Here is a 25,594-nt window from a genome sequence, read left to right on the forward strand (position 1 = left end):
GAGATTGGACACTCTCTTCCTAGAGGGCTACAGGATCCTCTCCACGGCCAGGCATAACTGGTCCTGATCATCCCTGAATGAGTCCCTGCTACTATCATACTCACTTTGTTCTAATCCTCCTTCGAATGCCTCGTCTGAAGGCTTGGTGTCTCTTCTATCCTCTCGCCGACTCTGGCCACAATCTACAGGCTACCTGGCCTGGTCTCCCTCTTCTTCTCAGAGTGGTCTGACCTCACCTTTTCTCTCCTGGCCTCCACCAACAAGTTTCTCCTCCTAGGAAACTTAAATATTCACCTTGACCCCCCTGATGTTGCCACTGGACTCTTCTGCAACCTCTGTGACTCTCTTTCCCTCTACATTCGTCCCTCCGGTATAGCCAGACACACCTTGGAGGCTCTCATCTCTGCTGACATACCTAGCTCCAAACCACTCACTACTCATCTCTCCTGGTCTGATCATACCCTCCTGTCCTCTCACCTGGGCCTCCTGGGTCCCGTGGGTAAGTCCCCCCCCTGCACTGTCCGTCTCCTTCTCTGTTACTCGACCTATGAAGTGAGTGCCAGTTGCTATTATTGCCACCATATTCACCCGACCCCCACCAACTCCTTCCTCTGACTCTCGCTCTGACACAGGCCTTACTAACCTGCTACTCTCCAACTCCAACACTCTCGACATCCTTGCCCCTGTCATGAGGATCCGCATGAAGCCTGCTTCCAAGTGCAACACCTGGTATGAATCCGACCTGGCCTCTCTGAAATGCAAGTGCAGAGCTACTGCGTGGAAGTGGCAGGCTTCAAGCACATCCTTTGACAAACTGGCATACTGTCTGCTCCAAAAACAACACAGACTCACCATCTGCTCAGAGAAGGGGGACTATATCTAAGACTGCATCTCTGGGGCCACTAACATCATGGCTGAACTCTCAAAATCTGCAAGGAACTCGCCAATCCTACAGCCGTCTCCATTTTTCCTCTGCCTTCCCTGGCCCTCTGCACTGCACTGGCCTCTCACTTCATCACTAAAACCCAGGACATCCGGTACTCACTCTCCTCTACACCACTCTCTTCTCCCGCTTCCGCTCTCAGGCCTCCCTTGGGCCCCCTCCCTGATTCCTCCTACCCTCCTCTTTTTCTCCCATATCACCTGATGAGGTTATTAAACAAGTCTGATCTATGAAAGATGAAAGTCTCATCCAAACAGGTGCTCCCCTGCTCCTCTAAAACTATCAAGGACAACATTGTCTCCTTTGCTCCAGACTTGGCTGATTTCTGAAATCACTCTTTTGCCAATGGATCATTCCTTCACTCCTCAAGCACTCCCTTGTACACCCCCCTCCTCAAAAAGCCTTCTGCTGATCCTAGCTTTCGTTCTAACCACCGCCCTATCTCCATTACCCCCTTCCTGGCCAAACTCTTGGAGAAGCTGGCCATCTCCCTGCTTATCCACCATACTTAATCTGTTGGTTGTCTCCACGACCACCAGTCTGGCTTTAGAGCTGCCAGAGACACAGAAACAACTGCACTCCTGAACACCTGTGAAGACTTGCTCTCAAATCTCAATACTTCCTCTCCTTCCATTCTTTTCCTTCTTGAACATTCCTCTTCCTTTGATACAGTCAATTATGCTATACTTTTAAATTGGCTTTGTGATACCCTTGGCATCGCAGACCTGGATCTGAACCGGTTGACCTCCTTCATCTCTGACCGACCTTCAAAGGTTCAAATGTGCCCTTTTCTCTCCCCCATCTCACTTTCCTCACGCAGGGCTCTATCCTCTCGCCTTGGCTTTTCAATATCTATTTGGCCCCCCAGCCCATTTGATCTCCACCTTCTCTCCTAAATTCCAGTGTTATGTGTAGGCTGTACTACTGCAAAAGCCTCTTCCTCAATCTGCCTAACTCCTCCCTTCACCCTGTTCAACTAATCAACAATAGGACTGCAAGACTCATCCATGGCCTCAAGCCCAGGGATTGCATCTTTCCAGCCCTAAAATCTTTCCACTGTCTCCCGGTTCTTGAGAGGGTCAAGTTCAAGACCCTTTGCATCATCAACAAGGCTTTCTGGGGCCTGGGAGCCTGCTATATCCAACTCTCTCTCCCTAAATACCTTCTTGCAAGAGCCCTTTGGCCTTCTAGCTCATACTCTCTGCAGATCAGATGCTTTTCAAAGCAGAGAGTGGGGGGGGGTAGATCTCTCTGCTCTGCAGGTGCCTCCCTCTGGAGTGACCTCCCTGGCCCTCTCAGAGTTGAGCTGGATCACCTTAAATTCCAGAAGCTTCTCAAGACCTTCCTTTTCTCTTCCTCCTTCCCTTTACCCATCCCCTGCTAATATCCCCATCTGCCTCTTGACTGGCTGCCTCGTTCCTTCAGATTCTTATAGGACACCAAGCCCTCCACGTCCAGACTACCCGTGCACTTGGTTGCCCCTGTTCGCCCCCAACCTGCATTTGCCCTTCCAGTGCCCTCCCCATGCAATAGCCTGGCTGGGCCTGCACCCCTTAAGCCCTTGCAGCCCCTTACCTTGGACTTAGCATGTGGGCCTTTTTTCCCTGCACTCTCTGTATACCCTGGCTCTGTCCACCTGGCCTCCCCTGACACTCGCCAGAGAGGACAGTGAAAGGAGAGGGCGCATGGAGGGCAGTCAGAGTGTGGGAGGGCAGGATAGAACAAGGGTCCCAATGAGAAGGATCTCTGCCTTATACCTCGAGCCCTTCCGCCCTGACCGACTCTTCCGCACACTTCTTGTTACGCACTTGCACGATCCAAATGTCACAAGGCCTAGTAGGACCGTTTTTGTTTTTGTCATCCCTGTTCTCCCACACTCTTGTCTTGTTGGACCTTGAAACACATTGTGTATAGGCACATTATAAATACTCAATAAATTAAACAAATACAAAAATAGACATATTTAGGAGCTACAAGATACACCATGGCCCTCTTGGTTTAAAAAGAAAAAAGACAAATATATGTGAACAAGTGGGTTTAAAAGGCTATTTCAGGACCAACAACACATAAACAAGAAAGAAACATAATTTGGAAAAAATGGCGAAATGCCATTAATTTAGACCTAGAATACAGATTGACACTGATTTGCAAACGCTATTAGGATATGGCTGCTGCCATCATCTTAGCCAAGCCAGTCAATAATTTCAGCTCATCCCTGCATTGAACATGCTGGCCATGCCCTCAGGAAGCTTTGTCTGTCACACCTCCCTTTGGAAACTGCTATATAGAGTGTAGAAAGGGTTATCTAATGTCACGTGTCTTCTTACAGCCAATACTGGGCTGCATTCTATAAGACAATAGTTCAGTATTACTCATGAACTCCTCATCCAGCTGACTGTACTCATCTATAGTTTAATAAGGAGATATTATATGAAACAAAAAAATATCTCCTCCCGTGAATCAGCCTGCCTCCTGGGCTAAACATTAAACAACCCTTGTTCATCAGTTAAATATGGGTTTACACATTGTGAGAATGAGTTAACATTGTGAGTATGGGCTTAAGTAAAACGATATTTGTTGACATTTTGAGTATGATTTCTTTGCAAATGTATTTCTCATTTGAACATTACGCATCACCCTGTTCATATTCAAATGACTTTGCAAATGTTATAAAGCAGATGCACTTTCACTTATTCTTATAATGGTGTCATTTTAGTGCTGCATTTTTTCACTACTCAATGTTTCTGGTGTACTGTTAGAACATACAACAGTGTTTATTTTTAGTCATAGAATGGTTTGTAATTTCAGAAATGTAAACATGGCTAATTGCAACTTTATTCGACTAAATGAAGATAGTTTTAACTGTAAAGGAATGGCATGTGCTTTTCATTATAGAATGCTATATTTTAGAACATACCATGGTTTTAATGCAATGTCGCATTTCACATTGTGAATTGTTAATGCACTTTAAAGTAGCGCAGGCCACAAAAAGTGCTTTCCAAAGCTGGCCACATACATACGTGTTTGCAAAGCAGCCACAGTGTATTTACAGGATATGCTAAACCCAGCTTTAGCTGTAAGCTGTTTGAATAAAGCTGTTTAAATATGCATGACACTACTTTACTATGGACCTTTACATGCCTCCTAACATACACACGTCTACCCCACCACATGTTCCTATCACTCTTTCCCACTCATAGTCCCCCTTTCATACTCCATCCTACACTCCCCTGACTGTTATTAGTCACTCTGTCCTTACTTTTGCTCTTTCCCTAATGACCTTTATTCCCTTGATAAAGTCCTCCATCTCTTCCTCCCAACTCCCCCCCTCGTCTTATCTTGCCCCTGCACTTCCATCACCTGGAAAAGTCCTTCAGGCTGACGTACATGTATTAATCACATCTAGCCCTCTTGCCTTCCCTTCAGTACTCTGTGCTTTCCCCAGCCTCTCCCACTATTTGTGCACTTGAGCTCTAGAATGCCAAATTTACATATAACAACATTTCTCTACTTCATGTATGCTCACTTGAATTATCTCTGCCCCTCTGCTTGAGGCTGTGGCATCACTGAAGCAAGGATAATCCCTCACAACTCTGCTATCCCTGCAGCCATGCACCCCCAACGCTTCTACCTTTTACGTACTTCACACACTATACCAAAAGACGTGATGGGGTATGCCTAATGATTAACAAGGCTGCTCACTCTGCCCCCTTTCACCATCTTTCTTTCAAACGCGCTCTGTTACGTTCACTGCCACCCACCTCCTCCTTCCAACTGCGATTATCTTCCTTCTGATGTATAGGCCTCAAGGCCCTCTACACTCCTTCTCTGACCTGGAACTTCTTGTTGACTCCATTCCCACTGAAGCTCCAACAACACTCATGGGAGTGTTCAACCTTCCAGCAAACTCTCCAAACAACACACTAGAATCCAACTCCCTCCCTACTGGCTACTCCCTTACCGAACTTCACAATCTACCCACTCACTCCCAAGGGAGCTCTCTTTACCTTGTGTTCATTTATTCATTTCATGTATTTATTTATTGAGCACTTGTTCGGTGCCTATACAGCCGAGTGGTGTTTCCAGGGAACAGGGGAGTAAATAACAGTGACGAAACAGTAAAATATACATGGTCCTACTAGGCCTTGTGACATTCGTAAGTGCAAGTGCAGTGAAGAGAAGTGCAGGAGATAGGAAAGGGAGGGGGAGGGGATGAAGCAAGGTATGGACGAGTGCTGGTGGGAGACCGGGAGGGAAGTGCAGAGGGGTGCCAGGTTGGAGGCCACTGGCTAAGTGCTAGGGTGGAGAAATCCCAAGGGTTTGATGCACAGACGCCTGGCAAAGGGCCTGTAAGGGCAGTGCTAAGGGGGGAGGATGCTGGAGTTGACTGAGTAGAGGGCCTGGTAACCTGTGAGATTCAAGAAGGACCAAGCCTCCAGTCTCAGCGGTAGTAGGGTGATTAGCAAGGAAGAGAAAGAAGGAGTTTTGAGAAGTTTCCGGAACTTAAGGAAGTCTGGAACATGTCTGAGGGGGGCAGATAGGCTGTTCCAAAGAGAGAGACCTGCTCCCCACTCTCTGCTTAGAGAATCATTTGACAAGCAGAGAGTTGGAGTTAGAGGAGCAAAGGGAAGTATTTAGGGAGGGAAAGTTGGAGATAGCGTGGTCCCAGAAGACCTTGAATATGATACAGAGGATCTTGAATTTGATCCTCGCAGCCACCGGGAGCCAGTGGAGATATTTTAGGGCTGGAGAGATACTGTCCCAGGGCTTGACCCAAGGATAGGTCTTGCAGCCCTATTCTGGATTAGCTGAAGGGGGCATAGGGAAGAAAGGGGGAGATTGAGGAAGAGGCCCTTGCAGTAGTCCAGCCTAGAGAGGACCAGAGATCTGGAGATGTTGACCTTCTGGGTAAAGGTGAGAAAAGGGAGGATACCTCTAAGGAGGTGAATCTGGAAGTGGGCCTTCTTGGCAAGGTCGAAGATGTGAGGGGTAAACGAGAGAGCAGAGTTGAAGGTGACACCAAGGTTTTTGGCCTCACAGGATGTGAGGGTAGAGGGCCCAAGGAAGGCAGCAATAGGGTAGGAGGGAAACAGGGCACAGGTGTCCCAATGAGAAGGGTCTCCATTTTACTGGTGTTAAGCCAGAAATCGTTTGTCGCCCACCATGCCTGGATGGCGGTCAAACAATCAGGGATGAGAGAGGAGGAAGAGGAGATTGTAGAGGAGAGTTTGAAGGACGCTATGTATCATCAGCATAACACTGGAAATGAGGAGAGAAGGAAGAAATCAGGTGAGCAATAGGGGCAAGATAGATATTGATGAACCACAGTGATAAGATAGAGCCCTGTGGGACACCGTAAGTATCAAGTGAGGTGGTGGAGAAAGGTCCCAGTTGCAAATGGAAAGGGCGGTTAGAAAGGAAAGAGGTCAGCCAATCCAGTGCCCAGTCCATGATGCTGAGGGTGTCACAGATTTGTTTTATGAGGATAGAATGGTTGACCGTATCAAAGGCAGAGGAGAGGTTGAGGAGAATGAGAACAGCTGGAGAGTAAGAGTCAAGATTTGCAAGCATGTCTTCACAGGTGTTCAGGAGAGCAGTTTCTGTGCTATGGATGCCCGGAATCCAGATTCATGGCCATGGAGTCAAACAACAAGTTCAGTATGAAGGATCAGTTGGGGGAGGACCAACTTCTCCAAGAATTTACCCACGAATGGAGTGGTGGAGATAGGGCCATAGTTAGCTGGGCAGGAGGGGTCAGCAGATGGATTTTTTAGGAGAGGGTGCACAAGGGAGTGCTTGAGGGATAGAGGGAAAGAGCCAGTGGCAAAGGAGTGATTACAGAAGTCGGAAAGAGCCAGTGCGAGAGAGGAGATATTGTCCTTAATGGTGGCGCCTGTTTGGATGAAACCTTCATAGAGCGGACAACTTTAGAGGCCTCATCATTTGCCATGGGCAGGAGGGAGGAGAGTGTGGGGCTTGAGGGAACAGAGTCAAGGGAGGTTTTGGAGCAGGCGCAGAAGGGGAGATGGGGGTGGTGGAGAGTGAGGACAGGATATCCGGAGTTTTAGATGTGAAATGGGAGGCCATGTGGTACAGAGAGCCTGGGAAGGAAGGAGAGAGGTGGAGACTGCAGTTGGATTGGCAAGTTCCTTAGAAATTTTGAAAGGTTTAGCCGTGCTGTTATTGGCTCTAGAGATATATGCTTGGATGTGGGCTCTCTTCTTGGAGCCGATAGGAAAATGATACTGCCTCTGAAGCAGGCAATAGGCCCGTTTGCCAGAGGGTGAACCCGAAGTCTGCCACTTCCAATCAGAAACTCTGCATTTGCGTTTCAGAGAAGCTAGAATTGAGTCATACCATTGTTTGCACTTGGGCTTCAGGTTGATCCTCACGAAAGGGGCAAGGATGTCAAAGGTCTAAGAGATGGAGAGGGGAAGGTTAGCAACGACAGAGTCAGAGGGAGAGTCAGAAGCAGGGGTTGTGGGGATGAATGTGGAGTAAAAGCAGTGACTGACACTCTCTTCATCGGTTGAATGACGGGGAAGGAGGCTGGCAGTACGGGAGATGGCTTGAATAGAGGGCCAAGGGTCCCCAAATAGAAGGAGAGGAACGAGTGATCGTACGAGGAGAGGCGGGTGGTAACCAGGTTAGAGATAGGGATGTCGCAAGAAATGAAGGCATCCAGAGTATTTCTGGCTGAGTGGGTCAGACCAGAAGGAGGAATAGTAAGAGAGAAGGAGTCACAGAGGCCACAGAACTGTTACGTGGCTGATTCAAGACAGATTGGGTGGATATTGAAGTCACCAAGTGGGAGGAGTTTGGAAGTACAGGTCAAGCGGGAGGAGGTGAGGTTGGCCCATTCAGAGAGGAAGAGAGGACTAGGGCCAGGGGGCCTGTAGAGAGTAGCAAGGGTGAGTGAGAGAGTATGTGAGACCCGAGCCTACAGCTGAGATACTCAAAAGAGGTGTAGGATTGAGTAGGTACGATAGAAGCAAGGACCCAATCAGGCAATCAGGAAAAATCATGTCGACTCTACCTCTGGGTTGGTTGGGCCTGGGTTTGAAGAGGATTTTGTAGCCATCAGGAAGAAAGTAGAGACAGTGTTGGAATTGAACCACGTCTTGGTAAGGGCGAGGACGTCGAGGTCAGGGGAGGCAGATGTCAGGGGAGACAGCTGTCTGGGGAGTTTTTGACAGCAGAACAAGCGTACAGAGTAGCTTGGTGAAGCTGATTACACCTTTGAAAGTTTTCGAGGAGGGGTACAGGGGTGAGCTACTCCCATCAATGGTGGTGCGGAGGATGGAGGAGAATAGGAAGGAGGAGTAGCAGGAGAATGGAGGAAGTTAATGAGAGAGGGCAGGCCCCAATCAAGCAGGAGAAGAGTAGGTGGAGAACCTTCGGCCATGATAGTGCCTGTGTGTTAGACATTAATGATGCACCTTGAGGATAAGGAGTATTCAAAGAGTACTTCACATCTAGTGCCACCATTAAAGGGTGAAAGGGAGAAAAGGGATAGAGTGGAGGCCAGGTGTGGTGTCCATAGGTCCAAGGAGAGAACAGAAAAAAGGATGTTGGTAATAGTTTGTCTGGAAGTAACATTGGTGTAGGTGTCAGCAATAGGAAGGCCTGGATTAGAGGGCAGAAAAGCTTTTTTAAGCTTTTTCCTTCCAGATTTCATGAGAGATAGGATAGGTGATAGAATAGCATTTAGAATAGATAGGGGAAATAGAGAATGCAATGTAGTGAAAGGGGAGTGGAGAGAGAAATACAAGGGTGCTGCACAGTGCACAAATACCCTCACCAGGCGGCCTAGCAGCCAAGCAGGCACAGATGCAGGATGTGCTTTAAACAAGGTATGCACAGGGCAGCAGAATTTCAAATGCCGAGACTGGGTGAGCGCTAAATACAGCTGAAAACAGTCAATGTGCAGGTTTAAGGCACATCTAGGTTCAACTTTCCAGCAAAGCACTAAAATGCAGCAGAACACAATCAATGCGCAGGTTTAAAACATAGCAAGAATAAAGATCGGGTGATGCAGAAACTATAGAAGTAAACCAGGTTCACGAATCAGAGCAAACAGTCAGCGCATGCAGGGAACTTATTTTATCATATAAGATAACAGAGAAGTGTGGCATTAGGATTTCACATGGGAGTGGTGAGGAGAGAAGATAGAGCAATACAGTACGGGCAACAGGTAATTCAAAACACCCAGGTGTGAAAACCACAAATGCATGCCAGCAACCAAGCAGGGTGACAGGTTGTATCCATTATAACATTTGGTGCAGGCAGAGGATTTAAAGACAGGATTCAGAATTCACAATGCAGACTGCAAACAACTTTTAAGTAAGGTCTGCAGAAGTTAGAACATCATCTGGGTTTGCATTTTACATGAGCAGCCAACAATGAATCATTTAGGTAGTCTGTAAAAACAAAGGCACATCTAGCCTCGAATTCTCATGTAAAGCCAAACAAGCATGAATTATGTAGCCTGCAGAAACAAAATTCATGCACGTCTAGATTCGAATCTCACACGAGCAGCCCAAAATGCATCATTTAAGTGAGCCTGATTTGCCCACAAGCTTGAGGATAGGCAGATGCAACTTTTTACAGCATTCGGAGAAGAAGGGGGTTCGGGGGAGTCTACAGTTTTAGTAAAACACCAAGATTTGAGTTTCAAAAGCAGCCCTAAAAAGCAAGCCAATCAGTTTGGCAACAGATTATAAAAAGCATCATGCGAAAGAGCGGTACAGAGGTAATATGCAAATATACAATTGCGAACACTTTGCGAGGCCAGGCAGAAGTAGAAGAATGGGAACCCCCAGGCGATGACCAGGAGAATGCATATGAGGTAACCATTAGGCAGAGAGGCAAGGGTCAATGTACAATGATGGCCGGTTGCAAGAAGCCGAATGCGAAGGCATACATGAGTCTGAGAGGCACGACGATGTCTTGGACAACGACGGGGGTTAGAGGGAGAAAGATTTGTCGGATCACTTCCCCTTTTCCTCCCTCTGCTTTGGCCATCTATTGTGAGCCCTGCAGAGCCAGGAATCAGTGAAGTTAGAGTATTTGCTTCAAGGTACCATCACATTGGGCCAAGGCTGGACTGGTCCATAGGGAAGGAACTCTGGAGATTTCCCGGTAGGCCTCAGCACTCTGGGCCTCTTTTGTGTTGAATTTCGAAATTTTCCCATAGGAAAATGATTGGACTTGGTGAAAATGTGTAATATGGGGCCACTTTGAAAATTATTTCCAGGGCCTCTTTTGGTTCCCAGTCCACCCCTGCATTGGGCCCTCTGGTACATCGACACGACAATGTGTGCAGCTCAGTACTTCAATCACAGGGCAATAACCAGCCAATCATTGCATAAATGGGTGCATCTAAAGGAGGAATAGGCCCAGTCTTATCACAAACGGAATAGAAAGACAAGGAACACCCCACAGCATTCACTTGATGCCACTTCAAGGAGAGTGAACTTATGTGCAACACTGTTCAAAAATACAACTCTGCATTTGCGTGTGCTTAAAGGTGCTTTAGTGTTCACCTGACGGGGCGTAACTTCAAAATCCAAACTTATGGTAAGGTCTTAAGTGGCTTACGACAAAGAGACAATTACAAGTTGCACAGGTGGTCCATTAGGATGCAAGAGCTAAACTTCACTTTCCAGAAAATCCCTTGAACTGTTCATGGGAATATTAACACACTATCTATGAATGTTACCCAATTAGGCCTTATGGATGAGCTTGGTGCCCTGTATTTGGAATCCAGGGCTGGTGATGTTGTGTGAGGTAGAAGGTCATAAACAGCATCTATGACAAGGGGCCCCTGAATTGTTTTCATGTTTCCTGACTGGTTAACTGTCATTTCTCTCATGTCATCACGGACACACATCCTGCACTTGCCTCTGAGAAACCCATTATCTCGCTGGATCATGGTACACAAAATGGACAATGTTGGCTGTACATGTTTCCTCACACAGTGTGATGTGTGGGCTCCACTGTATGTTGGCAGAATATCCTGTATACATCTAGCAGGAAACAGCCGTTTGTCCTCACGGGTGACCTTGCAGAGATCTGAATTCCAGGACCGGATTTTACAACAGTTACACAAGCTATTATTTTCCTAGTCTTCTTCCTACCGAGAGTGCCTGATTTTGAGTGATTTCAATATATGGACAATTGACCTCAAGGCCAACTATGAATCAGACATATTAAACCAATTGGCCCTCATGATTTTTATGCACCATGATCCAGGCCCAATGCTCTCAAAGGATCATATAAAAAACAATGCATTGAACATATCTGTGTAGAGAAGCAGGTAGACGCACTTTCCCTAACTCCTGGCCCCTCACCGCCATTACACTGGAACATTAGGAGAAGGACTCTATATGGGACCCTATGTGTTATGCCAACACCGCATCGAGTGTACGAAAGATGATATGCACTCAGACAACCATATCGAATGTATCCTTGCACTGAAAGAGTGGCTATTGTGTGGAAGGATGTCAGCATGCACCATTGGACCTCATTAGCCCTCATTACAAGTTTACCGGTCCAGAAACAATGGTGCCGGTAAGCTTACCGGCACCGTTGTTATCGTACCGGAAAACTACGAGTCTGCTGGCGGATGGTGTTCCGCCCGCCAGGTCTGACCCTAGTGGGCAGAATGGCACCTGCCAGCAGATTTTCACGGAAGCACCGGCACTGTTATTAACAGTGCCGGTGCTTCCGTGGTCCCCATTCCCATTGAGTCGTATGGGACTCCACGAGAATCACGATTAACAGAATTGCTGGTGTTAGGTTTACCTCACGACCGGGGCTGTAATGCCTCGGTTAATCAGGAAAATCCAGCCACGGTTTATCACAATGGGAACCGGTTGCAGCGTGCCTGTTTTACCGGCACGGCTACCACAGGACTCGTAACGAGCCCCATTCTCTTGGGAGGATAGCTCAGAGGCAACGTGCCTGCCTTGGAAGCAAGACTACGCACAGCAACACAGGTTTGATTCCACAGTCCGATCTTAGAATCCCTGGGTATAAGCGCGTTGTACATAACCAAATATAATAACCAATTATAATGAAGATAAAGTAGTGCTGAGTGAAATCTGATGAGGTCAGAGTGATGTCATGAAGAAGATGTACGAAGACATTCTGAAACGATATGAACATGCTTAAGGGTGCGATGTAACTGAAGTGACAAGAGCAACATGTACAAAATGATGAAGTGATCATATACAAAGAAGACAAAGTAACTTGATGATCAATAATTGTAAAAAAGCAGTAACGCAAGGTAGATGAGACATATATAAGCCTGCTATAGAGGAAATTGTAACATGGCAAGGACAAACATGATCGGAAAATGGATATCGGCTAGTGTAAATATTCAATTCAGCTTCCTCAGAGACAGACCAGGGGTGCAGTCAGGAGAGGCTGGAACACAGCTTTGTGTGCAAAACTAAGAGGAGTCTATATTTGCCTGGCAGCGATGATTCTATTATTAAGTGTTGTATCCTGCATATGTGTGAATGAGGTCTGAGTCAGTGTAAGAGCTGTGTTGGAATGCTAGTGGAGCTTGGAGTGTTCAGGCTCCTGGAGATTCCAAGGGAGACGGTTAAGGACTTGGAGCTGGGCAGGGAACCAGGGAAGAAGCTACTAATGATCTCTCTCTCTTATATTCTATACTGAACCTGTAACCAAGACAATAAAGCGTGTTTCCTATTTTCTACATGCCTGAGTCAGCCTGGTTCCTGCTCCTTGTTATTACTGGCTCAGGGCAGATCCTGCAGGAGGCAGGATACATCATTTTGGCGACGAGGATAGCTGAACCCGAAGCAGATTGGGTGTAGGAGAGGCAATGGAAAAGTAAAACCAGCATTGAAAAGAATTTTCCTGGTATGCTGGCAATGGAGTGAAGATGCAGAAGCCAAAGCAGGGAGATGATTGCAGCTACAGACATCAGGCAAGCCATGGTAGCCCATCCATGGGATTGGTGAAGAGCCAGGCCTTGGCATAGGCTTGAGGGCGGAGTGGCAGAGCGAAATTGCCACTTCCCAGCAGTCTGGAGATACTTGAACGCCGCCGCGCTATTGTGAGTGGAGGATTCTGGGACCTGAAGTCCATAGGAAGAAGCTATGGGGATCTGTGGTTCGGAGGAAGAAGCAGTTCTTAAGGTCCTGAATTTTTTAGTGGAGCGACTGTTTGGGGCCATGGTGGGGGTCCCCGGGGCCGCTAGCGGGGCCCGCGCTGTGAAGGCCCTGCGTTCCAAGCCAACGGTTGGGCTGGAACGCATAGGAAGCTACCTGCACCATTGTTTTCCTCCTTCGTGTTAAGTGAAGGCCTTAGAGGAAAGGCCCTCAGTACGTCAGTCGGACGTGTATTGAAGAGCTCCACTTCCTGCAACAGAATGCTGCCGGCTTCCCTAGTGAATAAGAGGAATGCGGAGTCGGAAGGCAGCATTCGAAATACGCGGCTACGGAACCAAGTGTTTGAGACCTTTAAGTAAATAATGTTGAGCGGCCACGTTCTACACTGGAGCATTAAAATAAACATGATGTAACGTTTTGGAAAGAAGTGTGACAATTTCAGAGTAGTTTGAAGAAAAGAGGTACTGTTGTTTACATGGCATTTTTCATGGGACTAAAGAAAATCTGTGCTTTTATAAAACTACATGCCAGCCATTAAGTACTTGAACAGCTGGGATATTTTCGTTCAGGAGCGCAGCACCATATGTATTGAGAGGAATCGGGAACATATTAGTTTTTCCTTTGAAATGTTGATACGGCTGCGTTTGGATGGATGCAACTATCGACATTCATTGCCGAGTTGATTTATGGAACTGGAGTTCACCGAATTGATTTATGGAACTAGAGTTCAAAGTTGAACAGTCGGCTAGTGAAGGGTACTGTGGGCACTAGTGAAGTCTGTGCTCGATCATGTTTTAAAGTCGAATGAAGTAAAGTGAGCTGCAGTCCGTGTTGTGGAGTATGGGTGTTTGAAATGTGATTAAGGCATCACAAAGAGTGAGAGGCGTGTATGAATGAGTTACCTGGAGATTAAGAAGCTTAATTGTGTTGAATTTTCTCAACAAAAAAAAAAAGGATATAAGGATCTGTATAAATGGGGGAGAGCGTTGATAATGGATTTTAAATGCAAATCATTTTAGATGTTTATTGTAATTGCAATTGCGCCTCAGCATGGTGACTGATCACCACCATGGCTGGTGGCGCAACACATTCCCAAATTTAGGATTAAGAGATTTTTAAATGCATATTTTAATGGAGAGTTTATGTTCTGAACAATTGATGTGAAGTTTCGTGATTCAGCACAATGTGTTAGTGTGTTTATGGGAGTATGTGACGCATAGATAGTCACAGTTGGCAGCAGGTTCTGCAATAGTGTAGTAGTTGTATACGTGTATGCATGTCTGGAGTTGCATGTTTGTAGAGTTGCACGTTTGTGGAAGTCAACGTGTGAGTATGTACACGTTTGGAGTGTATTTGTGCAAAATATGGGAGTTGTATGCATACAATGGGGTTAGGTTTTCACATGCTGGCCAGGTGTGTTTACCAATGTAGATAAAACCTTCAGGAGGAACCCCACGTTTTTTTTTTCAGGGAGGTTGGACACAGTAGAGTGCTCCAGTAGTAATGATCTTAGGGCATGGACCCATTTTTGGGGTCTGTAGTCAGTTTGGACACAGTAGAGTGTTCCGTGTTGACATTAGGGCATGGGGCCCGTTTATTTTGGTTGAGGTCTGAAGTCAGTTTTCATCGCTTGTTATGCGCATGAAATCTGGGGACATAGGTCCTCAGAGTAGTAGTTAATTGTCTGCGTTGGAGGTTATCGCTTGACAATTCTTTTATTTATGTTAAGGTTGGAGTTTTAGTTAGGAGAAAAGTTTGTTCTCTTAGTTTCTGTAGTGCCAGGCGGTGCATACGGGAGGAAGTATTGTATTGTTATTGCACGCCAGTTTTAGCTTTCAATTATAGGAGGGCACACAGGTGGTAGGCCAGTGGTTATTTTGTGGCGTTTTAATGCATATCTGGACCAGGTAGGATCCATACACTGGCATGGGTTACTGGACTTCCGTTCAGTTATAATTATTAAATTTACATTTTCTGAGTTTTCAGGTTGCACCATTTATTTTTCCATCCTTGAGGTGTATCTGATTTTGGCTGTGCACATTTTGAGGTTTGCATAGCGCTACCATTTTCCATCTTAGTAGTGGTTTGTTGTTTTACAGTTTTACATGGCCCTTTTTGCTATGTATATTTTGCGCCACGCCTTTTTCTTTCGTGGTTGCGTGTTGTAATTTTGTGATCTTTGTGTTGTTTGTCTCTTTTCTAGGTTTTTCATTCCTTTTCCATGTTTTCTTTAGGGGAGGAGGATGAGGCATGGTTGTTGGGATATTTGTTAGAGTGCATGGATCTTTGTTGGCATGTTTAGGACTATTCTGTTTTGGCCATTGTGTAAGTTTTCTAGATTCGTGGCTACACTATTTTGGCAGGTTAGGTAGCCTCTGTCGGCGTTTTGGGTTGTGCTCAAGTGTGGCAGACTTGAGGCCAAGAGTGGCAGTCTTGGCGGAAGGTGTTTAGTTTAGGAGGGTCGATGGCTGTAGTTTTGTTTTGTTTGTCCATGTGGCAAGGTTGTGCTTGGTGGTGGCGGCACCAAGACCCTGGTGTGGCAGGCCAGGGTGGAAGGAGCACTAGTAAAATATTGTGGTTGTTAGTCCTTACGTGGTTGTGAGCTTGGGTGTTTTCTTTTGATTGAAAAAGGGGGGGATGTGTTGTATCCTGCATATGTGTGAATGAGGTCTGAGTCAGTGTAAGAGCTGTGTTGGAATGCTAGTGGAGCTTGGAGTGTTCAGGCTCCTGGAGATTCCAAGGGAGACGGTTAAGGACTTGGAGCTGGGCAGGGAACCAGGGAAGAAGCTACTAATGATCTCTCTCTCTTATATTCTATACTGAACCTGTAACCAAGACAATAAAGCGTGTTTCCTATTTTCTACATGCCTGAGTCAGCCTGGTTCCTGCTCCTTGTTATTACTGGCTCAGGGCAGATCCTGCAGGAGGCAGGATACATCATTAAGGAATAGCTGCAAAGCACAACGGGAGTCAGGCAGATAAGTCATGGATGTTTGGCATATTTCTCTTAGATTAAAGAAGAAAACATTCACAAGAGGCAAGTATTGGACAATTAAACTTGTATAAATTCTATATAAAATGGAGTGAGCAAGTCTACAGAGGCTAAGAGGAGCTATGACACCCAGTTTAATTGAATTAAATAGTAGTGAATAAGAGGTAGTAATTGACACATTTGTGGTCTCTTTACAAGTGATCCAGAAGGCGAAAACAAGGGTTATTCATTATGCTTTAGATGAAGAAAGTGATGTGCAACACTCCCTTGAATGTCCCTGAACAGAGAGCAGGCTACAAGGGCAACTGCAGACAGGAAACTTTGACTCATAGCTGGATTGAAAAGAGATGATGGACTAATGGCAAAAGTGGAGAGTAATCTGATGTGACTCAAGCACCTGGTTTTTGTTTTGCTTACGTGCTGCTAGCTGAACCGAAAGTCCACAGTTGGGTGGGGATGCCAAACAATCAGTAGGTCTATGAGACACCCTGGTATACATTGTTGCATAGACCAATCCGCTGCCATTTTGTCAATTTTGATCAGTATTATAAGTATTTAGAGGCAGTTCGAGGTGTGCCTTACAGATAAGAGACAGCCAATGGTGTACTAACCCATATGTACTCTATAAGTAGATATGCTCCTCTAACCAGTTCCTCCCATTAATAGGTTTTACAGTTTGACACGTAGGATAATGTCACAGAGGACGCATATTGGGGTATAAGACCTCTGTAATCAAGTTTGTGTGTGAGTGTGCAAACATCAGTCAGATGTCTGCCAGTTTACCCAGCTTTATTAAATTGAGAATAAAGTTCTACTTTGCCATGTTCTCTGAATGTTTATTTGCTCTGAGATCTTTATTGGTAATCCCATCTAGCACAAGAGACTCTTCAAGGTGCTAGAGCACATTTTGGAAGCAGAGGATGGTTCACATATAATAAACATAGGCCAATATCTAGCCCTCCAGATGATCGACGCCATTAGCCAGAAGACTGGGAAGTTTCCTGTGGAGAACGGTGTGCACAAACGCGTGAAAGAAGATAGGGTTGGCAGATCCCTCTTTGACGAAGTTGCTGTCCGGTCCCCGCAGGTGCCCTGCGGATGGAAGGGAAACTGGTCAGTTGAGGGACAGTCGCTGCTGAGGGACTCAAAGTGAGCCACAGACGCAAGTAGAACATTGAGCGTGGAAAGAATAGGGAGAGGGAATGTGTTGTAAATAACTTATATATAAAAGTAACAGGATTTTTGGGGATTATAATGAAGAGAAGTAGATACCTCGATTCCTGGTTCCACGGGGGCAGAAGGATAGGCACTAAAAAGACTCCAAATAGGGGTGTTAAGGATTCATGAGGCAAGGACAAAAAGAAGAGTGCGTATCAAGCTCCAAGATGGAATAAAAATTAGATGAGATACATTTACTAAAAAAAGTAAAGGAAGGCGTACAGAGACAAATTAAAAAAGTTCACACATGCGGGGTTATGATGAATATGTCAGTGTAAAGCTGTTGTATTTAAACTAATAGATATAAAAAGATAGTAAAAAATTAAGGTGATTATTTGATTTTCTAATCAAAAAATTGATATCAATCAGGATGATAAAAATCAAAGGAAACTAATACATAAATAAGTAGGAGACTTGAAATATCAATGGTAAAACAACTAGATACTACAAGTTGATATTAAGTGTAAATGAAGGAATGAAATGAACATTGTTGAATAGGTCTTAAAAGTGGTTAAAAAGTATATATATATATCCATAGATGATTTTTCTGATAAATATGCAGCGATTGATGGTGCCTGCTCAAACTGATCAGTGTGCTATATGTGATAAAATAAATAAAAGAATACAAGGTCGGGTAAGTATAGACAGTCAAGACCGACTTGTCATTATGGCGGACACATCTCTGCTACGCTTATGCAGCACCTTTCCAAGATACACAGCTAAGATAAGGAAAAATCGTTTGGAGTTGGTTCGATGCACAACTAACAAGCCACTCATGCCGTGGCCTCAAGATGGTTTGTTGTCAAAATCAATATTGTGTCATATGACAAAGTATTTTCATGCTAAATACAAGGGAAAGAAGTTACAGAAATAATTGGCTGTTCTAGAGTTATGGAAATTGTACCAGAGCGAGAAAGAAGATCCAGCTGAGATGAAGTGGATGCTTAATCAGCATAAAGGGGAGGATAAAAGGCCTTGGGCTCCCCTTACCCCTCCTGGAAACAAGAGCGTAGATACAGAGGAGAAGGGATTTTATCCTTTAAAGCAATTGAAAGCAGTGGCGTGGTACAGTAATCCGACATGTGACCCCCTGCTTATAACAGTGAAGATAACACAGAAGAGGGCAAAAGCAGAGAATGCAAATATACCTCAACTCGAGATAAAAGTAAACAGCATGATGAGAAAAAGAATAGACAAGAGTGACAGATGGAGATGAGAGGATGAAGCAATGCAGCAAAAAGAAATAAAAGACAAGGCTAAGGGAATAACAATAGTACAGAATTAATGGATGGGAGGACAAATATTAATCAAGCTAGACGATAAGGGCATTAATGGTGTTGGAGAAAGATAAGAGAGAAGAACGGGAAAAGAAAGAAAAGTAATAAGAGAGAATATACAAAAGAGAAAGAAAGAATGCAAGCAAAGGGAACAACGAAGAAGGTAAGAGGCGAGGAAAGAAAAGGAGAGACTAGAAGAGAGGAGGAGGTAGAAGCACAAAGAATGAAAGTACATAGGTTGCAAATACGGTGAGAGTAAGATGTACTTATAGAGATAGGAGAAGGGAAGATGAAATGGATAAAAGTAGGGGACTAAAAAATGACAAGATTGAGTATCTATGTCATAGAAGCATAGTGCTGATCGAAGCACAAGAACAGTTTGAGGAAGAAAGAGGGTCAAAACAGCGCTGCAGGGAGTTGCAGGGAATACCAAGAATACCAACATGGGCTGATGAGCGAGATATAGTAGATGTAGAGCAAATAATTGGGGATTTATATAGGCAAATGAGGGAGAGAGAAGGGTATAAAACCCAAGAGAATGCAGAAGGAGACTGGAGGAAGGTCAGATGATGCCATAACAGATGAGTACAGATCGCTGTCTTTAAGTAGGCTAGATCTTGATGATGTGGAAAAGGCTAATAGCCATACAAACTGGCGTATAATAATGTCAGATGAAGAAATCGAAAACGACGTAGCACGGAGGGAGGGCACAAGCAGATGTTCCAAATAATCAAATATAGAAAAGGGGTACAATTGTCAAATTTAGAGGACCCCAAAGACAGAACACCAGAATCGACACAATATGCTGATCAATAACAAGCATGAACACCGAGTGCAGGGCATGTATCTCCGCCTTACCAGGACGGATATAAACAGGCAAGACTAGCCCCACCTGGAAAAGAAAGAGTATAGGCAGGTATGATTGTGGACCATGATTTTCACAGTTTCCATTTTTAGACAAATCGGAAGACGATCACAATGGTACCCATGACTTTATCCAAATCATTTTCAGAGAGGTATCTTATAATGAAACAATTATACTGAAGAAATATTGATTAAAAAATATATATGGGGGTGGTATAAGGGGTTAAAACGGAGGGGGATGGGATTGGGTGAAAAAGATAGTGAAAGGGGGGGCTGTGGGATGGCCCCCCAAAAAAAAAATACAAAAATCAGTGTTTTTCTTTTCTCAATATAATTGTTTTGTTAAAATATACCTCTCTTAAAATGATTTTTATAAAATCACATAGAAGCAACCACAATATATACTGTGGCCACAGATGGATAAAGACAACTTAAGATGTAAATGACCAAGTTTAACTTCCAGTGCGGGAAAATGGATTCATGAATTAGAGAGAATGACATCAGGAATGACATTAACCATAGGTGATGTAAAAGGCTTTCTTGCAGCTGTTATAGGGAAGACAGCTGATGACAATTGGATGCGAGCAGGATACGCAGGTGTGCCTGCCAAAAACATGACACATAATGGAGCGCCATTTGATAATTGCATAACATATATGAGGAGGGCATTCAGAGTACAATAGCCTGATAAATCAGATATGGGTGTGATTATGACTAGGAAAATTGGGGAGGATGAATACCCTGTGACTTATTTCCAAGACATTCAAGAGAGATGGCACTTTGAGACGCGTGAACTGTGGGATAAAACAGTGGCATTTTTTTATCACATTTTGTGTCAGGGACTGCCCTAACCAGTGCAATGGCAGATAAAGAAACAGATGGGAATGGAAGCAAAACCATGTCCAGAAATACAATTGACAATCGTACATCAATGCTGATTGATGCAGGAGAAAAATAAGAAAAAAGCCGAGAGTGGGAAGTAGGAGGAGGTAAAGTTAGTTCAGAAAAAGTTGTCAAAAATAGCCGTAGAGGGAGCAATATTGACGAATAGTGAAGGTGAGGCAGCTCAGGAGATGCATCAGTGCAGCAAAACAATATAGTGTATCCCACAGACTGGAGTGAGAAACATTTTGACAAAGAGGAAGAGGGAATGGGCATAGAGGAGGAGGATGAGGTGGATTTCAAAACCCTCAGGGAAGGGGAGGATTTGATTGTGGACAGCTGCAACAGTGTGAAGCAGAGAAGGCATGCAGCAAAATTGGCAAGCTCCAAGAAGGGGGATGAGCACCAAGAAGGGGGATGAGCTATGTTCAAAAATATAGTACAGAACCTCAGGAGTATTATGCCCAAGATCCAACGCAGGCTCAGACATATGCACTGCAGCCACAGCACATGTAGCAAGCACCATTACAAATGTGAAATGATAGAGAAGGCTTCAAGTTCACTGATGGAGTGTTTACTAACTCTATTTGTAGAGCATGCATTATTTTCAACTTTAAAAAAGCCTAAAAGAACATTGGGCCTGATTACAAGCTTGGTGGTAGCCTTGCCGGTGAAACCGGCAGGCTGCCAACAATTAGTTGATAAATACAACTTTACAAATATGTTTACAAAAGAACTGCATTAGTCGATATCAGATTAAATCTAAACCTCATTATTTCACTTCTATACTGCCGATTTGGATGTTTCATCATATACTTAGGTACCTCATAAATTTTTGTATGTGGGAAGACACCATTTTGAAAAGACTTATATTTAGCACATTCTGTTTTTTTTATAATCCAGTCCCACCACATCAACTTTTCTTTTGCCTTAACTGGATTTGTTAACAATAAATCTTCAGTGATGCCAGCTTCTAACATATTATTTTGGCATCTTATTTTCCAGTTATTCATTTTTTCATTTCCCTGTCCAATTAACATCTGGTTTACAATTGCAATAACTATATTTTGGTAACTTCCTGTGCTAATACATTTTGCGTACAAATTCAAAGACTTCCAGTCTATGATTGCTTGCAAAGATGACATACCTAATTGCAAACACAAGACTGTCATTGGGAAACTTTTGGGAATGTTCAAAATTATTTTCCAGTAACTCCCTTCTATTTGCACCCAATTCTGTTGTTCTTTCAAGGTTTTACGTGTTGCGCCATATGTAATCGTTGATACTACTATTTGCTGATAGTATGTTATTATAGGACTACTATTACATTTTCCATTTTCTTTTTAAATTAACTTAGCTTGTGAGCACAACGGATTAATTTTCTCCTTGATTTCTTCTTTATACGGGTCATCCATATTACAGTCATTTACACTCACTCCAAGGTACTTATATTGTTTCACCACTTTTAACTATCTCACCATTAATTTTCCACCTTTTCTCAAGTTTTCTTTTTGTTGTTTGATTACCACTGATGATCACAATGTTAGATTTTCCTGAGTTAACCTGTAAATTGTTCTGATTTGCATGGGCTTCCATCACTTCAGTCATACGATCTAGACCTACTGGTGTCTGTTCAAATATTATCAGATCATCCGCATACAACATATATTTGATCTGTATCTGGTGTAATCTAGGAGGATTAGACGGTATCTTATTGAAGTGTTTATTTATTCCACTGATGTAGAAATTAAAAAGTGTAGCAGCTAGCAGGCACCCTTGGTTTTGATTTCTTTTGTAAGCAGTCCTTTCTTATTCAATTTAACTTGAATAGAAGTTACTGTGTATAGCTGCTGTATTAAATTAAGCAAATGCTCAGGACATCTTGCATTTCTCTGTTTTTCCCATAACTTGGGTCTAGGTACCATGTAGAAAGCTTGACGATAATCTATAAATGCAATGTATAGCTTCCTTTTTTTTGTTATCGTCTGATTTTTTTTAAAGCCTGCAATATGTGCAAGTTAGGTAGAGTACCTATTCCAGTTACAAAACCCTCTTGATAAGGGTCTAATAATTTATGTACCTTTAGCCACATCTTTAGATCCACCAAGATAATCTTTGCATATATTTTCCCTGCAGCGTCCATAATAGCCAGGGGTCTATCATTTTCAGGTGTCAGGCGATTTCCTTTTTTAAATATTGATGATATAATGGATTATTTCCAATTTAACGGTATCATGAAAGTTTTCTGTATTTGCTGGAATATTTAAAACAGAAATGCCCATTTAAAAGGATGTTTTTTTCATTATATGCTTCAATATGCCATCCAGACCTGGTGCTCGAGATGTACTCAGCTTCCCAATTATCCTTTCAATATTTTCTACAGCAATATCTAGTTTAATTTGTATCTCAGTGGTTTTACTAGTTTTTTGTTATAATATGGTATCATCAAAAAATAATTTCTTTAAATGTTTTTGTCATGATGCCCGCTCCCGGGGAGCCGGTTCAAGCCCTGCGTCCCCGAAAGCGGACATCCAGTCCCCAAGGAAGGACCCAGCAACCCCATATAGGGGCCCTTTGGACAGTGTCCTGGCGCCTATGGCGCCAGGCTCATAAAAGACATCAGTCCTGGCCCCATAGGCGCCAGGCTCATTATGGAAGTGCTTGGGTGCACTTACCTGATGCAGATCATGCTGCAGGATCCCGGCCTCCTTGAGGCCTCAAAGGAACTACTTTACCTGTGGGACTAATTTACCATCCGGGCGTGGTCGGGGAAGGATACATACCTGATTGGAGGAAGGATACATACCTGGAACTTCTTCCAAGGCTATTTAAACCCCACCCGAACAGCCACACGTGCATCGCGTTGTTCTGCATCTAGCAGCTGGAAGCTCATCGCGTCGATCGCTGCAGCGCCGCTTTCCACTCACCTTTACAGGGCGCCTCCATGTTCAGCAGCGATCATCCGGATTCGCAGTCACGCCCCAGCGCCTAGGGAGAAAAAGACCAGAACAAAAGGTGAGAGAGAGAAGAGAATAAGGAAAGCTAAATCTCAATTTTAAGACTGATTCATTCCCTCTTCATTTCGGGTCCGCGCCACATCCTGGCGTTTCCGGGCCCCGGCCCCTAAGGGGAAAAAAAGACATCAGCGTTAATGAGCGAATGAAAAGACATTACCAAAAAACGCTCATTAAAGACTTACCTGATTTCTACAAGGATTTCACCTCTCATTTCGGGTCGGTGCCTGTTCCCCGGCATTCCGTTCCCCGGCCCCTATGGGGAAAAAGACACTAGCATTAGTACATTAATGCATGGACACAAGGGGAACCTCTTATCAAAAAACTTACCTGGAAGCCAAGCAAGTTTGGTTCTCACCAATCCGAAAATCCAGTGAAGTAACTGGATACCAACGCCCCCGTGCATCAGAAGCAGGATGGAGAGCTCGTCCTTCCAGACCCTAAGGTGAGATGCTACAAGGAATCACAGAAGGGTTTCGAGGAGGGTGAGAGGGGAAAGTGGGAGGCTGATTGCATTACCCCGCAGGCAGTTAATCCCCCTTTTTTCACCTACAGAAGGATACTTCTGCGAGCCACACAAGCCAGATTTGGGGGTCCGGTCCAGTCCGTCTTCCGAACCTTGCGCATCACCTTAGAAGAGGTCACAGCAGCGCGAACCAGGCCAGCTCCTCCGTGGGATTCAGATGAGCATTACAGTTTTATCCAATCCTCTTCACCTATTGCGTTTATTACTTTCAAACTTGAGTCTGTACCTGATGCCTTCTTGAGTAAACACTAAGGGGGTAATTCATAGAATTTAGCGCACAAGTGACGCACGCGGCTGGCGCGCAGTGTGCACGTGCGAATTCCTGCGCCAGCTGCGTGTGCTAAAATCAATTTCCGCGCACAGCGTATTCATGGATTCCAGCTACCAAAACCAGCCGTGGCGCACAGTGGTGCAGCGACCCTGCAGCAGCGCCAGTTACGCTCCCAAGAACTCCTCTCGCGCAGGGAAAAGCCATCAAAATCCCCAATCCAGCGCAAAGGGCTGCGCTAACCCTGTACCAGCACGGCAAGCGGGCTACGTGTATCACTGGGGTGCGCGGGAAGTACCTCACGTCATTTCAGCTGGGTACGTGTATTTCAGGGGTGCGCTGGAAGTTCCACACACGATTCCATCAGGGTACGCGTACATCAGGGGTGCGCGGGAAGTTTCACATGTGAATTCAGCAGGGTACGTGTATATCAGGGGTGCGTGGGAAGTTCCACACGCAAATGTCCTGGCTACGTGTATTTTGGGGTGCGCGGGAAGTTTCACACGCGATATCAGCAGGGTACGTGTATTCCAGGGGTGCGCTGGAAGTTCCACACGCGAATGTCCTGGCTACATGTATCTTGGGGTGCGTGGGAAGTTTCACACGCGATATCAGCAGGGTACGTGTATATCAGGGGTGCACGGGAAGTTCCACAAGCGAATGTCCTGGCTATGTGTATCTTGGGGTGAACAGGAAGTTTCACACGCGATATCAGCAGGGTACGTGTATATCAGGGGTGCGTGGGAAGTTCCACACGCGAATGTCCTGGTTACGTGTATTTCGGGGTGCGCGGGAAATTTCACACGCGACATCAGCAGGGTATGTGTATTCCAGGGGTGCGCGGGAAGTATCACACACAATTCCATCAGGGTACGTGTATTCCAGGGGTGCGCGGGAAGTATCACACGCAAAAACAGCAGGGTATGTGTATTCCAGGGGTGCACGGGAAGTATCACACGCAAAATCAGCAGGGTACGTGTATTTCAGGGGTGCGCGGAAAGTATCACACGCAATTCCATCAGGGTACATGTATTAAAGGGGTGCGCGGGGAGCACCACACGTGAATTGCATGTGTGGGTCCTCCCAGGTGTTCCCTCTACACCCTCCACGGCCCCTGCAGGTGGCCCACACCACAGGGGCCTACCCTGCACATGTCCTGCAGGCACCCCATCCACCATGGCCATGCCCCCCAGCCAACCCACATGTCACCTTTTCCTGAGTTAACCTGTAAATTGTTCTGATTTGCATAGGCTTCCATCACTTCATTCATACGATCTAGACCTACTGGTGTCTGTTCAAATATTATCAGATCATCCGCATACAACATATATTTGATCTGTATCTGGTTTAATCTAGGAGGATTAGAGCGTATCTTATTGAAGTGTTTATTTATTCCACTGATGTAGAAATTAAAAAGTGTAGCAGCTAGCAGGCACCCTTGGTTTAACCCATATTGGAAGTATCACA

Source organism: Ambystoma mexicanum, chromosome 5q (assembly GCF_040938575.1).
Source record: "Ambystoma mexicanum isolate Mex_15411 chromosome 5q, UKY_AmexF1_1, whole genome shotgun sequence".
NCBI lineage: Eukaryota > Metazoa > Chordata > Amphibia > Caudata > Ambystomatidae > Ambystoma > Ambystoma mexicanum.